The sequence below is a fragment of the Capricornis sumatraensis genome, chromosome 6, assembly GCF_032405125.1.
Source record: "Capricornis sumatraensis isolate serow.1 chromosome 6, serow.2, whole genome shotgun sequence".
In the NCBI taxonomy this organism is placed as follows: Eukaryota; Metazoa; Chordata; class Mammalia; order Artiodactyla; family Bovidae; genus Capricornis; species Capricornis sumatraensis.
Window position 1 is genome coordinate 44,714,985 of NC_091074.1, and position 12,652 is coordinate 44,727,636.

The 12,652-nt window shown below is 38.2% G+C and overlaps 1 protein-coding gene across 1 annotated transcript in view; it reads left to right on the forward strand.

Annotated features, from left to right (window-relative positions):
* PTPRD (protein tyrosine phosphatase receptor type D) overlaps positions 1–12,652 on the forward strand; it is a 366,674-nt gene that overhangs the window by 275,525 nt on the left and 78,497 nt on the right. The window lies entirely within an intron of this gene.

Genomic DNA, 12,652 nt, shown 5'->3' on the forward strand with positions numbered 1-12,652 from the left:
GGAGGTTCATAACATTGTATAGGAGGGAGTGATCAAGACCATCCCCAAGAAAATGAAATGCAAAAAGGCAAAATGGTTGTCTGAGAAGCTCTTAGCAATAACTGAGAAAAGAAGAGAAGCTAAAGAGAGAGCGAAAAGAAAAGATATTCACATCTGAACGCAGAGTTCCAAAGAAAAGCAAGGAGAGATTAAAAAAAAAAGCCTTCCTCAGTGATCAATGCAAAGAAATGAAGGAAAACAATAAAATGGGAAAGACTAGAAATCTTCAAGAAAATTAAAGATATCAAGGGAACATTTCATGCAAAAATAGGCAAAATAAAGGACAGAAATGGTATGGACCTAACAGAAGCAGAAGACAGAAAAGGTGGCAAGAATACACAGGACTATACAAAAAAAGATCTTTATGATTCATATAACCATGATGGGGTGATCACTAATGTGGAGCCAGGCATCCTGGAGTGTGAAGTCAAGTGGGCCTTAGGAAGCATCACTACGAACAAAGAAAGTGGAGGTGATGGAATTCCAGTTGATCTATTTCAAATCCTAAAAGATGATGCTGTGAAAGTGCTGCACTCAATATGCCAGGAAATTTGGAAAACTCAGCCATTGACTGGAATTTTGGACTGGAAAAGGTCAGTGTTCATTCCAATCCCAAAGAAAGGCAATGCCCCAAATATTCAAACTACCACACAATTGCGTTCATCTCACGCACTAGCCGAAGAAAGAGAAAGTAAAAGATACTCAGTCATGTCCGACTCTTTGCAACCCCATGGACTGTACAGTCCAAGGAATTCTCCAGGCCAGAATACTGGAGGGGTTAGCCTTTCCCTTCTCCAGGGGATCTCCCCAACCCAAGGGTCAAACCCACGTCTCCCACATTGCAGGTAGATTCTTTACCAGCTGAGCCACAAGAGATGCTTAAAATTCTCCAAGCGAGGCTTCAACAGTACATGAACCAAGAACTTCCAGATGTTCAAGCTGGATTTTAGAAAAGGAAGAGGAACCGGAGATCAAACTGCCAACATCCGTTGGATCATACAAAAAAGCAAGAGAGATCATAAAAACATCTTCTTCTGTTTTATTGCTTATGCCAAAGCATTTGACTGTGGACCACAACAAACTATGGAAAACTCTGAAAGAGATGGGAATACCAGACCACCTTCCCTGTCTCCTGAGAAATCTGTATGCAGGTCAAGAAGGAACAGTTAGAACTGGACATGGAACAACAGATTGGTTCCAAATTGGGAAAGAAGTATGTCGAGGCTGTATATGGTCACCATGCTTATTTAACTTATATGCAGAGTACATCATGTGAAATGCCAGGCTGGATGAAGCACAAGCTGGAATCAAGACTGCCAGGAGAAAAATCAATAACCTCAAATAGTCATATGACACCACCTTAATGGCAGAAAGCAAACAGGAACTAAAGTGTCTCTTGATGAAACAGAAGAGTGACAAAGTGGGCTAAAAACTCAACATTCAAAAAATGAAGATCATGGCATCTGGTCCCATCACTCCATGCCAAATAGAAGGGGAAGCAATGGAAACAGTGATGGCCTTTCTTTACTTGGTTTCCAAAATCACTGTAGATGGTGACTGCAGCCATGAAATTAGCAGACACTTGTGCTTGTGGAGAGAAGTATGGCAAACCTAGACAGCATATTAAAAAGCAGAGACATTACTTTTACCAACAAAGGTGTCCATCTAGTCAAAGCTGTGGTTTTTGCAGTAGCCATGTATTGATGTGAGAGTTGGACCACAAAGAAAGATGAGCGCCAAAGAGTTGATGTTTTTGAACTGTGGTATTGAAGAAGACTCTTGAGAGTCCCTTGGACTGCAAGAGATCAAACCAATCCATCCTAAATGAATCAGTCCTAAACTGATTGGAACAACTGATGCTGAAGCTGAAGCTCTAATACTTTGGTCATGTCATGCAAAGAACCAACTCACTGGAAAAGACCCTGATGCTGGGAAAGTTGAAGGCAGGAGAAGGGGATAACAGAGGATGAGATGGTTGGATGGCATCACTGACTCAATGGACATGAGTTTGAGCAGACTTTGGGGGTTTGTGATGGACAGAGAAGCCTAGTGTGCTACAATTCATGGTGTCGCAGTCAGACACAGATGATTGAACTGACTTTGTGTCCTAGTATGTGGTCTCTCCTAGAGAACATTCCGTGTCCACTGGGCAACAGAGGCCCTAAATAACACAATAGAGCAGTTTGACATAATTGATATTTTCAGGACACTGCATCCAAAAAAGTATAAAGAAAATACATATTATTTTGAAGTGGACATGGAACATTCTCTAGGAGAGACCATATAGTAGGACATAAAATAAGCCACAACAAATTTTAGAAATTATTTCAAATATCTTCTGACCAAAGTGGCATGAAACTAGAAATTAACCACAGAAATAGGAGAGAAAAAAAAAATGATTACATAGAGACTGAACAATACTCTACTAAAGGAAACAAAAAATAGTGGGTCAATGATGAAAAAGAGGAAATTGAAAATATATATCTTGAGACAGATGGCAGTGAAAGCACAAGACAGACTCTATGGGAGGCAGCAGAAGCAATCCTTAGGGGGAAGTTCACAGCTACAGCAAACTGAACCCCGCCCCCCCAAAAAAAAACTGCCCTACCACCAAAAAAACTAGAAAAAAATAACAAACAACCTAAAGTCAGCAGAAGGAAGGAAACGATAAAGATCAGAGAGAAAATAAATTTTTTTTTAATGGGAAAAAAATAAAATCAAGAACTATTTGAAAGGTTAAACAAAATCAACAAATCTCTGTCTAGACTCAATAAGAAGAAAAGAGGGAGGACCCAAATAAGCAAAAATAAGAAATGAAAGAGGAGGAATAACAGCCAATGACATAGAATCACAAAAACCATAAGAGAAAACCATGAGCAATTAAATACCAATTGGACAAGCTAGACTGGACAAGTTTCTAGAAATATACAGCCCACCTAAAACTGAATCAAGAGGAAAGATAGTTTGAAAAAACTTATCACTAGAAGTGAAATAGAATCTATAATTTAAAAAAAAACTCAGCAAACAGAAGTCCAGGACTAGATGGCTTCAATAAGGAGTTGTATCCAACAGACAAAGAACTTATACTTATCCTTCTCAAACTCTTCCAAAAGAGTGGAGAGGAGGGAACACTCCCAAAGTCATTCTATGAAGCCATCATCACCCCACTTGATACCAAAACCAGACAAAGATACTACCAAAAGACAAAGTTATTGACTAATCTTTCTGGTGAATATAGATGCAAAAAAAAAAAAAAATTTCTCAACAAATTATCAGCAAACTGAAACCAACAACACATGAAAAAGATCATATACCATGATCAAGTTGGAGTCATCCTAGGATCACAGGGATGGTTCAACATACATAAATCAAGCAATAGGACACACAACATCAATTAAACACAAAACCACATAATCATTTCAATAGATGCTATTTACAACAAACCTACATCTAACATAGTACTCAATGGTGAAGAACTTAAAACCTTTCTGCTATAATCCAGAACAAGACAAGGATGCCCACTCTTCCCATTTTTATTCAACGTAGTATTGACAGTTCTAACCACAGTGATCAGACAAGGAGAAGAAATAATAGGTATCCAAGTTGGAAAGGAGGAGGTAAACTTGTCATTATATGTTGACAGTAGGATAATATATGTAGAAAATCCTAAAACCTCAACACAAAAAAATACTGGAATTGATAAACAGACTTAGCAAGGTAGCAGGATATAAGAATAACATACAGAAATTGGCTACATTTCTTTACATTAGCAATGAAATATCAGAAAGGGAAAGTTAAAAAAAGATCCCTTTAAAAAAAACAAAATAAAATACTTAGGAATAATCCTGACCAAAGAGATAAAAGGCTTATATACTGAGAACTATAAACACTGATAAAGGAAATTAACAATGATTCAAAGAAATGGAAAAATATACCATGCTGTTGGATTGGAAGAATTAATATTGTTATAATGGTCATACTACCCAAAGCAATCTACAGATTTAGTATGATCCCTACCAAATTACCCATGACATTTTTCACAGAGCTAGAATAAATAATTCTAAGATTTATATGGAACCATAAAATATTCAGAATTACCAAATCAGTCCTGAGGGAAAAGAACAAAGTTGAGGGCATAATCCTGCCAGACTTAAAAGAGTACTACAAAGCTACAATAACCAAAATGGTGGTATCAGCTCACAAATGACAGGTGGTCAATGGAGCGGAATAGAGAAATCAGAAATAAACTCACACACCTATAGTCAATTAAATTTCAGCAAAGAAGGAGAGAAGAGTCAATGGGAAAAAGAGTCTTCAGCAAGTGGTATTGGGAAAGCTGGACAGCTGCACATAAATCAGTGAAGTTAGAACATACCCTGACATCATACACAAAAGACACGACATGATAAAACTCCTAAAAGAGAACATAATCAAAACATTCTAAGATAAATCTTGGCAATATTTTCTTTGTTCAGTGTCCCAAAGCAATAGAAATAAAAATAAACAAATGGGACCTAATCAAACTTGTCATCTTTGGCCCAGCAAAGGAAACCATAAACAAAATGGAAAGACAGCCTATGGACTGGGAGACGAAATTTGTAAGTCCTGCAACCAATAAGGATTTAATTTCCAAAACACACAACAGTTCATACAACTCCATAGCAACAATAATCAACCCAATAGAAAAATGAGCAGAAGACCAAACGGACATTTCTCCAAAGAAGACATACATATGGCCAAGGTGAAAAGATGCTTCCCATTATTAGACAAATACAAATCTAAACTAAAATGCAGTATCACCTCACACCAATCAGAATGGCCATATCTTTAAAAAGCCTACAAATAATACATGCTGGAGAGGGTGTGGAAAAAAGGGAACTCCCCTACACTGTTGATAGGAATGTAAGTTGGTATATAGCAGTATAGAAATTTCTTAAAAAAAAAAAAAAAAAGAGCTGCTATATGATACAGCAATCCCACTACTGGGCATATATCTGGGAAAAAACCTACTTTGAAAAGATACCTGCACCCCAGTGTTCATAATGGCACTATTTACAATAGCCAAGACATGTATGCAACCTAAATGTTCATCAACAGATAAATGGATAAAGATGATGTGAATACTACACAGCCACAAAAATGAGAATGTAATAATGCCATTTGCAGCATCATGTGTAGACCCAGAAGTTATCATGCTAAATAAAGTGAGTTAGACAAAGACAAATATGGCATCATTTATATGTGGAATCTAACATATGATACAAAGGAACTTCTTTACAAAACAGAAACTGAATAGAAAACTGAATCTGGAAAAAGAATATACCTATGTATAACTGAATCACTTTGATATATACCTGACACATTTTAAATCAACTATATTTCAAGTTTAAAAAAGAAAAACATGCCCAAAAGAGTATATTTAAAAAAAATAAAATAAAAAGGCTTCATTGCAAAAATATATAGTCAATGGCAGATTCTTCTTCTAAACCTCAATAAATAAATAAATAAAAACGAGAATATCTGGGGGCAAACCACAGTGAAGACCAAATGAACCTATTGATGGAGAACTATGTGGAAAGATAGTATTTTTCTGAAGATTAAGGTCAATGAAAGTTCATCTCCCTGTATAAAGGATACTTAGTCTGACCCATAGTTTGGCTAGTCAAGTAGCTGTTTTTTTAGTTCTATATAATTAAATGTTGTTAGTTTCAAAAGTTACAAAAACAGGATGTATCTTTTTTGTGGTTTCTCTTTTGAGTTTCTAAAGGGAATATTTTGAGGTTTTCTCTTGGTGGAATGAGAAATGAAACACGAAGCAACTTGTATGGTGTTCTGCACATGTGAATTATATTTTTCTTCTGGATAGAGAAGTTGAAATTTTAAACCATAGTTAAGAGCTTTGCTGTAAAATGACTTCAGCTTTGTCCAAAAAGGTCATTCTCATATCAAGATGTAATTTTACTCAGTGACTGTAATCTGATTTGCAAATTTATGAGCACTTCCTATTTTTTTTAATTTAAAATTATAAATGCAGATCAGAAGCACTACAGAAACTTTTGTTCCTAGACTTCCCATTGTGTTTCAGGAGAACAATTGATAGGCATGTGTGAAGCAGTCCAGAGCCCTTTCCAGCTTGGCCAGAGACACATATCATGGTGGCTAGTCACTCAGATGAGGGCAGGGTGCAGAATACCTCGGCACCAAATCTAAGTTCCTTCCCTAGTAGCTGTCTGAAACTGAGAAAGTAATTTAACTTCTCTATACCTTAGTTTTCTCATCAACAGAACTGTGATAATGATGATAACTATTTCCAGAGTCTTTGTGAAGATAAAATGATGGGAGATAGGTAAAGCACAAAAAAATGTAAATGAAAACTAGATGTTCCATTCCATAAGTGTTAGTTACAGTATAAAATACTTATATATTTTAATTCTAACTTTTCATCAAGAACACAGGGAAGAATGGTAAATCCGTAAGTTAAAGGTAGCTTTTATCTCCACTTACATATATATTTCTCTTACCTATTTTAAGGCAAAGTTACAGTTGATTAAAGAAAAAATTAGAACTTTCAGACCATCAAGTTAAAGACTGCATAGATTCAAAGTATTTGATATTAGCAAGTGTTTAGTTGGTGTTTTCCCTTCTCTAAGCTACAAGGAGATCTTCCTTTTATTTTGTCACTTTTTCTCGGTATGGTTAAGCCATTGAGTTGAAGGTGGCTAGCCATCTTCTGTTAGCATTAGAGTGATTCAGCCAAAATCTACTGAGATCCTCAAAAACTGTTGAGCGTCCTGACACTCACAGGAGTTTCCTAGGTATCCTGCTCTCTCTGCCAGTTGTTGGGCTGCACCCGGCAGGCCTGCCAGACCTGTGCTTGCCCAGCCTCGAGACCAAAGAAAGAGCCCAGAGTCAGCGACAGAGACATCAGTGGTTTAATGGATGGAGGACTTACATGTCTGAAGGGGCCTGTGTAATGTACCAAGGGTGCAGATAGGGAGGTAGTGCAGAACGGTTTGGCATCTTGGTCAAGTTTTAGATGCCACATAGGGTTCATCCCGCACACCTTGAAGGGCCATACTGATTTGGAGAAACAAAAGTAAAGATTATGAAATAGCATTGATGTTTATAAATTCTGTGACAATGTAATGTCCACATTCATACAAATTATTTAAAATCCCATTAATCAGCTTTGGGTTGAATACATCAACCTTTCTTCTTTTCCAACTTGCAAAACTCTTAGGGGAGGATGACGATGACCTGGTCAAGATTTTGGTTCAAGAGGGTAGAATTTTGGATTGAGTACAAAGAAGGAGGTAGATCCCACTCAATGTCTGGATAAACAGACACAGAAGGATAAGTGGAAATATCTGAGAATCAAAACCAAACACTCAGGAAATAAATCTAAATACAGCAAGAAATGACTGGATCCATTAGGAACATTAGGAACAAGGGTGCTTATTTCAGATTGTTTTGAATAATATTAGGGAGACCTCAGCCTAATTTTATAGTAGGTAGGTGTGTGGTCATGATGGATTAGCCAAGATATAACTCGGGTATCACTTAAGACCTGTGTTGCTCCTTGTCCACTTGGCCATTTCATTCTTCCTTGGTAAGATCTCAATAAGAGAAGCCAGAAAACAAAGAAGCAAAACAATGGTGTCATCATTTAGCACTAAGGAGAGCCTGAACATTGGGTTTTGAATATTAGAGTCCTATTCATCCATGGTATATTTGCTTCATTAACATGGATAATTGAAATTTTATTTTCCTAATTTTTTTAGTATAAAATCTTTTCTTATACTTCATCTACTTCCAGTAGTTATGCTTTTTTACTGAGTTTACTGCTCTACGCATCCTGACAAGCTCCAGAATAATGACCTAGGCTGTGTATTGCTAAACGTTCAGTCAGACAGACAGATACAGATGGATGAGTGTGTGTTGCACAAAGACAAGTCAGCATTATTTAATCAATGTTTGTTTGATCCGTGTAAAATGAGTATAAATGTAAGCCGCATCCCATCTGCTTTATCATCCATGTGAAGCCAGCCTCATTTTTAAAACTTGATCTCTTATGTAATTGCCCCAGAATGACACTGGGGGGCCGCACTCTGTACCCTGTACTTGCCTACAAGGCCTGTACTCGCCCCACTTCAACACCAAAGAGAAAGCCCGGAGTCAACAACAGAGATATCAATGAATTTATATACACACTTAATTTCCCTTAATCCAGTTAAACAGCTCATCCACAAACCAGTCCTGACCATGCCCTTTAGAGGCAGAGGCCCATTTCTAACGTATACACAGATATATATCTATATAGAAACAGATTTAACAGGTTTCCAGCCAGAGTTTAAAAAGGCCCCTTTACTTTTATTTTTTCTTCACTCTCAGGGATCAGATGATTAAAGTTCCTTTGAACTCAGGTCCATTACTTAATATCAAAGGAAAAAGAAGAGAAATACCAATTCCTTCTAGAAAGCTAACTTCCTCTTACCACATACACAAAAACCAGTTTATAAGGTCAATAGAATCCCACCGTGGACATTTTCAGGGATTTTTTTTGTTTTGTTTTTCGGTTTCTAAGTAACCAGTTCACTTTAAATAAACAGCAGTAATAGACAATAATAGGTATCATTCACTCACATTCACATGGCTCACTTTTGAGAGGAACTCAAATCAACACTTAAAGTTAACCTACTAGGCTGTTAGCTCAGCCTCCTCGACTTTCTGAGCACAAAAAAAACAATAGCCAGCCCGCAGCCACCCGCCACTTTTATCCCACTGTAATAGGACCCAACATCTCCCCAACAGCCTTGGGGTGTCTATGAGTTCCTGTACTCTCTTGGTGGCCCCCATTCGTCAACAACAGATACCACAGGGCCCCACAGACAGGTGGACGGCCACCCCAGAATCACCCCTGCAACTTCCAGGCTCCCCATTAGTGGACAGCCACCCCAGGACCATATCTGCAAGTTCCAGGCCCACATATCAGAAGGTGGGCCCACAGCTTCCCATGCCCAGGCCTTCCTTCCTGGCATCCCGGTACTCACAGGAGTTTCCACAGTCTCCTGGTCACTCTACCAGTTAGTTGTTGGGCTTCACCCTGCAGGGCCGCCAGACCTATGCTTGCCCAGTCTCAAGACTGAAGAAAGAGCCCAGAGTTGGCAACAGAGACATCAATGGTTTAATGAATGGGGGGACTTACATGTCTGAAGCAGGGTCCTGGAGCAACACCCCACTGACTGCAGATGGCAGACAGTAATGGGCAGAACATGGCAGCAGCCTTCATGATGAGGGAGGGGATGGTAACTAGTTACAGGTGAACTGACTTCAGGTTGCCAGGGAAACTAGCAGAGGGGCATGCCCCTAACCTTCTCTCTGATAAGCTGTCAGGTGGAGATCCTCTGATCTGAAGATTAGAACAATCACTGGCTGTGGGCTGGGGCAAGTGTGTAGAAGGTCAGACTCTGAATAGGGGTAGATGAAGCAGGCATTGGTGGATCAGGGAATATACAGAGAGCAAGAGAACAGACATCTTGAGTGGCCTGGTCATACACACAGGATGGTCAGTTAGAAGAAATATTTGGACTGATAAGATAAAGGATGGGCTTCTTTACTTTGCAGTGGCTTTCTAGATAATGAAGTGGTGCCATGGATTAGGAATTACCAGCTGTTAATCATCAGTGGATTTTGAAATCACCCAAACCTGGGTTACAGGCTTAATGTATGGAATTTCACCATGTGACCAAATTAGTTAACAATCAAAATGCCTGCCTCAGAGAAGTCCCTCAGTAAAATTGATTGAATTAGTCTTTCTTTGCTTCCATTTTCTTATCTTCATAACAAAAAAAAAATACTAAACCTATTAAAACTTGTGAAATTTAAACAGGATACTGCATGGAAAAGCATAATCACCTGGCAGGTATTACTATCATTATCCTGTTGCCTACAAGTCTTCATCTCATGGGTCTCACTTTAAGCTTAAATATATTAACATACATGATATACAACTTATCTTTCCGTTACCAAGTTGTAAACTTTACAAAGCCTTTGACTGTGTGGATCACAACAAACTGTGGAAAATTCTTCAAGAGATGGGAATACCAGACCACCTGACCTGCCTCCTGAGAAATCTGTGTGCAGGTCAAGAAGCAACAGTTAGAACTGTACATGGAACAAACAAGAGAGAGTCTCATGGACAACAAACTGGTTTCAAACTGGGAAAAGGAGTATGTCAAGGCTGTATATTGTCACCCTGCTTATTTAACTTATATGCAGAGTACATCATGAGAAACGCTGGGCTGGATGAAGCACAAGCTGGAATCAAGATTTCCGGGAGAAATATCAATAACCTCAGATATGCAGATGACACCACCATTAATGGCAGAAAGTGAAGAAGAATTAAAGAGCCTCTTGATGAAAATGAAAGAGGAGAGTGAAAAAGCTGGCTTAAAACTCAACATTCAGAAAACTAAGATCATGGCATCCGGTCCCATCCCTTCAGGGCAAATAGATGGGGAAACAAGAAACAGTGAGAGACTTTATTTCCTTGGGCTCCAAAATCACTGTAGATGGTGACTGCAGTCATGAAATTAAAAGATGCTTGCTCCTTGGAAGAAAAGTTATGACCAATCTAGACAGCATATTAAAAAGCAGAGACATTACTTTGCCAATAAAGGTCCATCTAGTCAAAGCTGTGGTTTTTCCAGTAGTCATGTATGGATGTGAGGGTTGGGCTATAAAGAAAGCTGAGCACCGAAGAATTGATGCTTTTGAACTGCAGTGTAGAAGGCTCTTGAGAGTCTCTTGGACTGCAAAGAGATCCAACTAGTCCATCCTAAAGGAAATCAGTCTTGGATATTCATTGGAAGGAGTGATGTTGAAGCTGAAATTCCAATACTTTGGCTACCTGATGCGAAGAACTGATTGATTTGAAAAGACCCTGTACTGGTAAAGATTGAAGGTAGGAGAAGAAGGGGACGACAGAGGATGAGATGGTGGGATGACAGAGGATGAGATGGTTGGATGGCATCCCCAGCTCGATGGACATGAGTTTGAATAAGCTCCGGGATTTGGTGATGCACAGGGAGGCCTCCCATGCTGCAGTCCGTGGGGTTGCAAAGAGTCGGACATGACTCAGTGACTGAACTGACTTAACTGACTATGTAAGTATCAAATAAATCATGTTGAGGGCTGAAAATATGTGGCAAGAGTGGAAATGACCATGAATTCACAGTGTCTCTGAGTTGATAGATGCATTTTCACTGGTCTAATTAAATGCATGCCATTTACACATATGAATGACCATAATCTGAGTAACAAGGCCATCAGAGAGAGTAATGTCTTCCACCAAAGGGATGTCTGTGTATCAGTGAGTTTAAGAACTTCATGGAATATTTGGAGAGTACTGTGTAAAAAGCTCATGTACTCAGTAATGCTCATCAGTGTAAAGTGGAATATCAGTGGTAGTTGTACTTTCATGATCACATTCTTAATTACTAAGTCATATGATAATGAATATTAAAGTATTAAACTAATTAATACATTGCACATTGCGGTCTCCAAAGTCTGTTCTCTAACACCCATGCTATAAGAAAGAATTACTCTATGATTTCTCTTTATGAACTTTTCTCAGCAGCATTTTTTTAAAATTGTTGAACCATTTATTGAGCCATCTTTGTAGATACAAAGATGACTAAACGTGTCTAGGTAGGATGGTGGCTAAAGGACTGCAGAGTTTTAGCCAAAGGCCACCCAGAGTCTGTGGAGAGTTTTAAACATGGTCCTAACCTATTCAGAGCTGTGGTTTAGAATGTCTACTTCAGTATGAAGAATGGATTCGAGTGAGAGTTTAGAGAAGATATCAGCTACTGAAGGGCTGTAATTTAGGGAATGATAGACTTGGGATGGAGTTGATAAGTTTTTAAGACAGGGCTTGGTCACTAAATGGAGCTACTTTGTATGGAGAAGGCACAGGGTTGGGGCATCTGAATGCTTCAACTCCACTTAGCTCACAGCGTACTCGGAAAGGAGTACATTCTGCAGGGAAGATAATGAGGTTCTCTGGAAGAACAAACTAGAGGGACCCCTAATCACTTTATTCTTTAGACTTTTAAGACATGGATAATTATTTTGCTGAATACTGTTCAGTGATTAACTAGTTTATGTACAGATTAGCACAGGCTAAGAAAGGAAAAGGGGCCTTATAATCTGTAGTAAATTAGAGGCTGCAATCTATACTGCTGAGAATTTCTGTATGTTTAGAGGCTATCCATGACTGTTAATAGGCTTTACTCTTTACACTTGTGAGTTTATTATTGTGCTGAACTCTATCCATCATATACAAAATGTGTACATCCTTAATATTATAACAGCTGTTGGATATATTTTACTTTCAAGTTGTAGATATCAACATAAAAGCATGGAAAATATCCAGGATCGAAAATAACTTAAAAATTCTATGAATTTAGCAAAGTGTTTTTGCTTTTTAAAGAATTTCATCTTGGGAATATAAACCTAATATATCATTAGTTCCAAAAACTTGATTTTGGTCATTTAAAATCATGTTTCTATAATTACTAAACTCATGTTTCTGTATACCATGAAATTATAT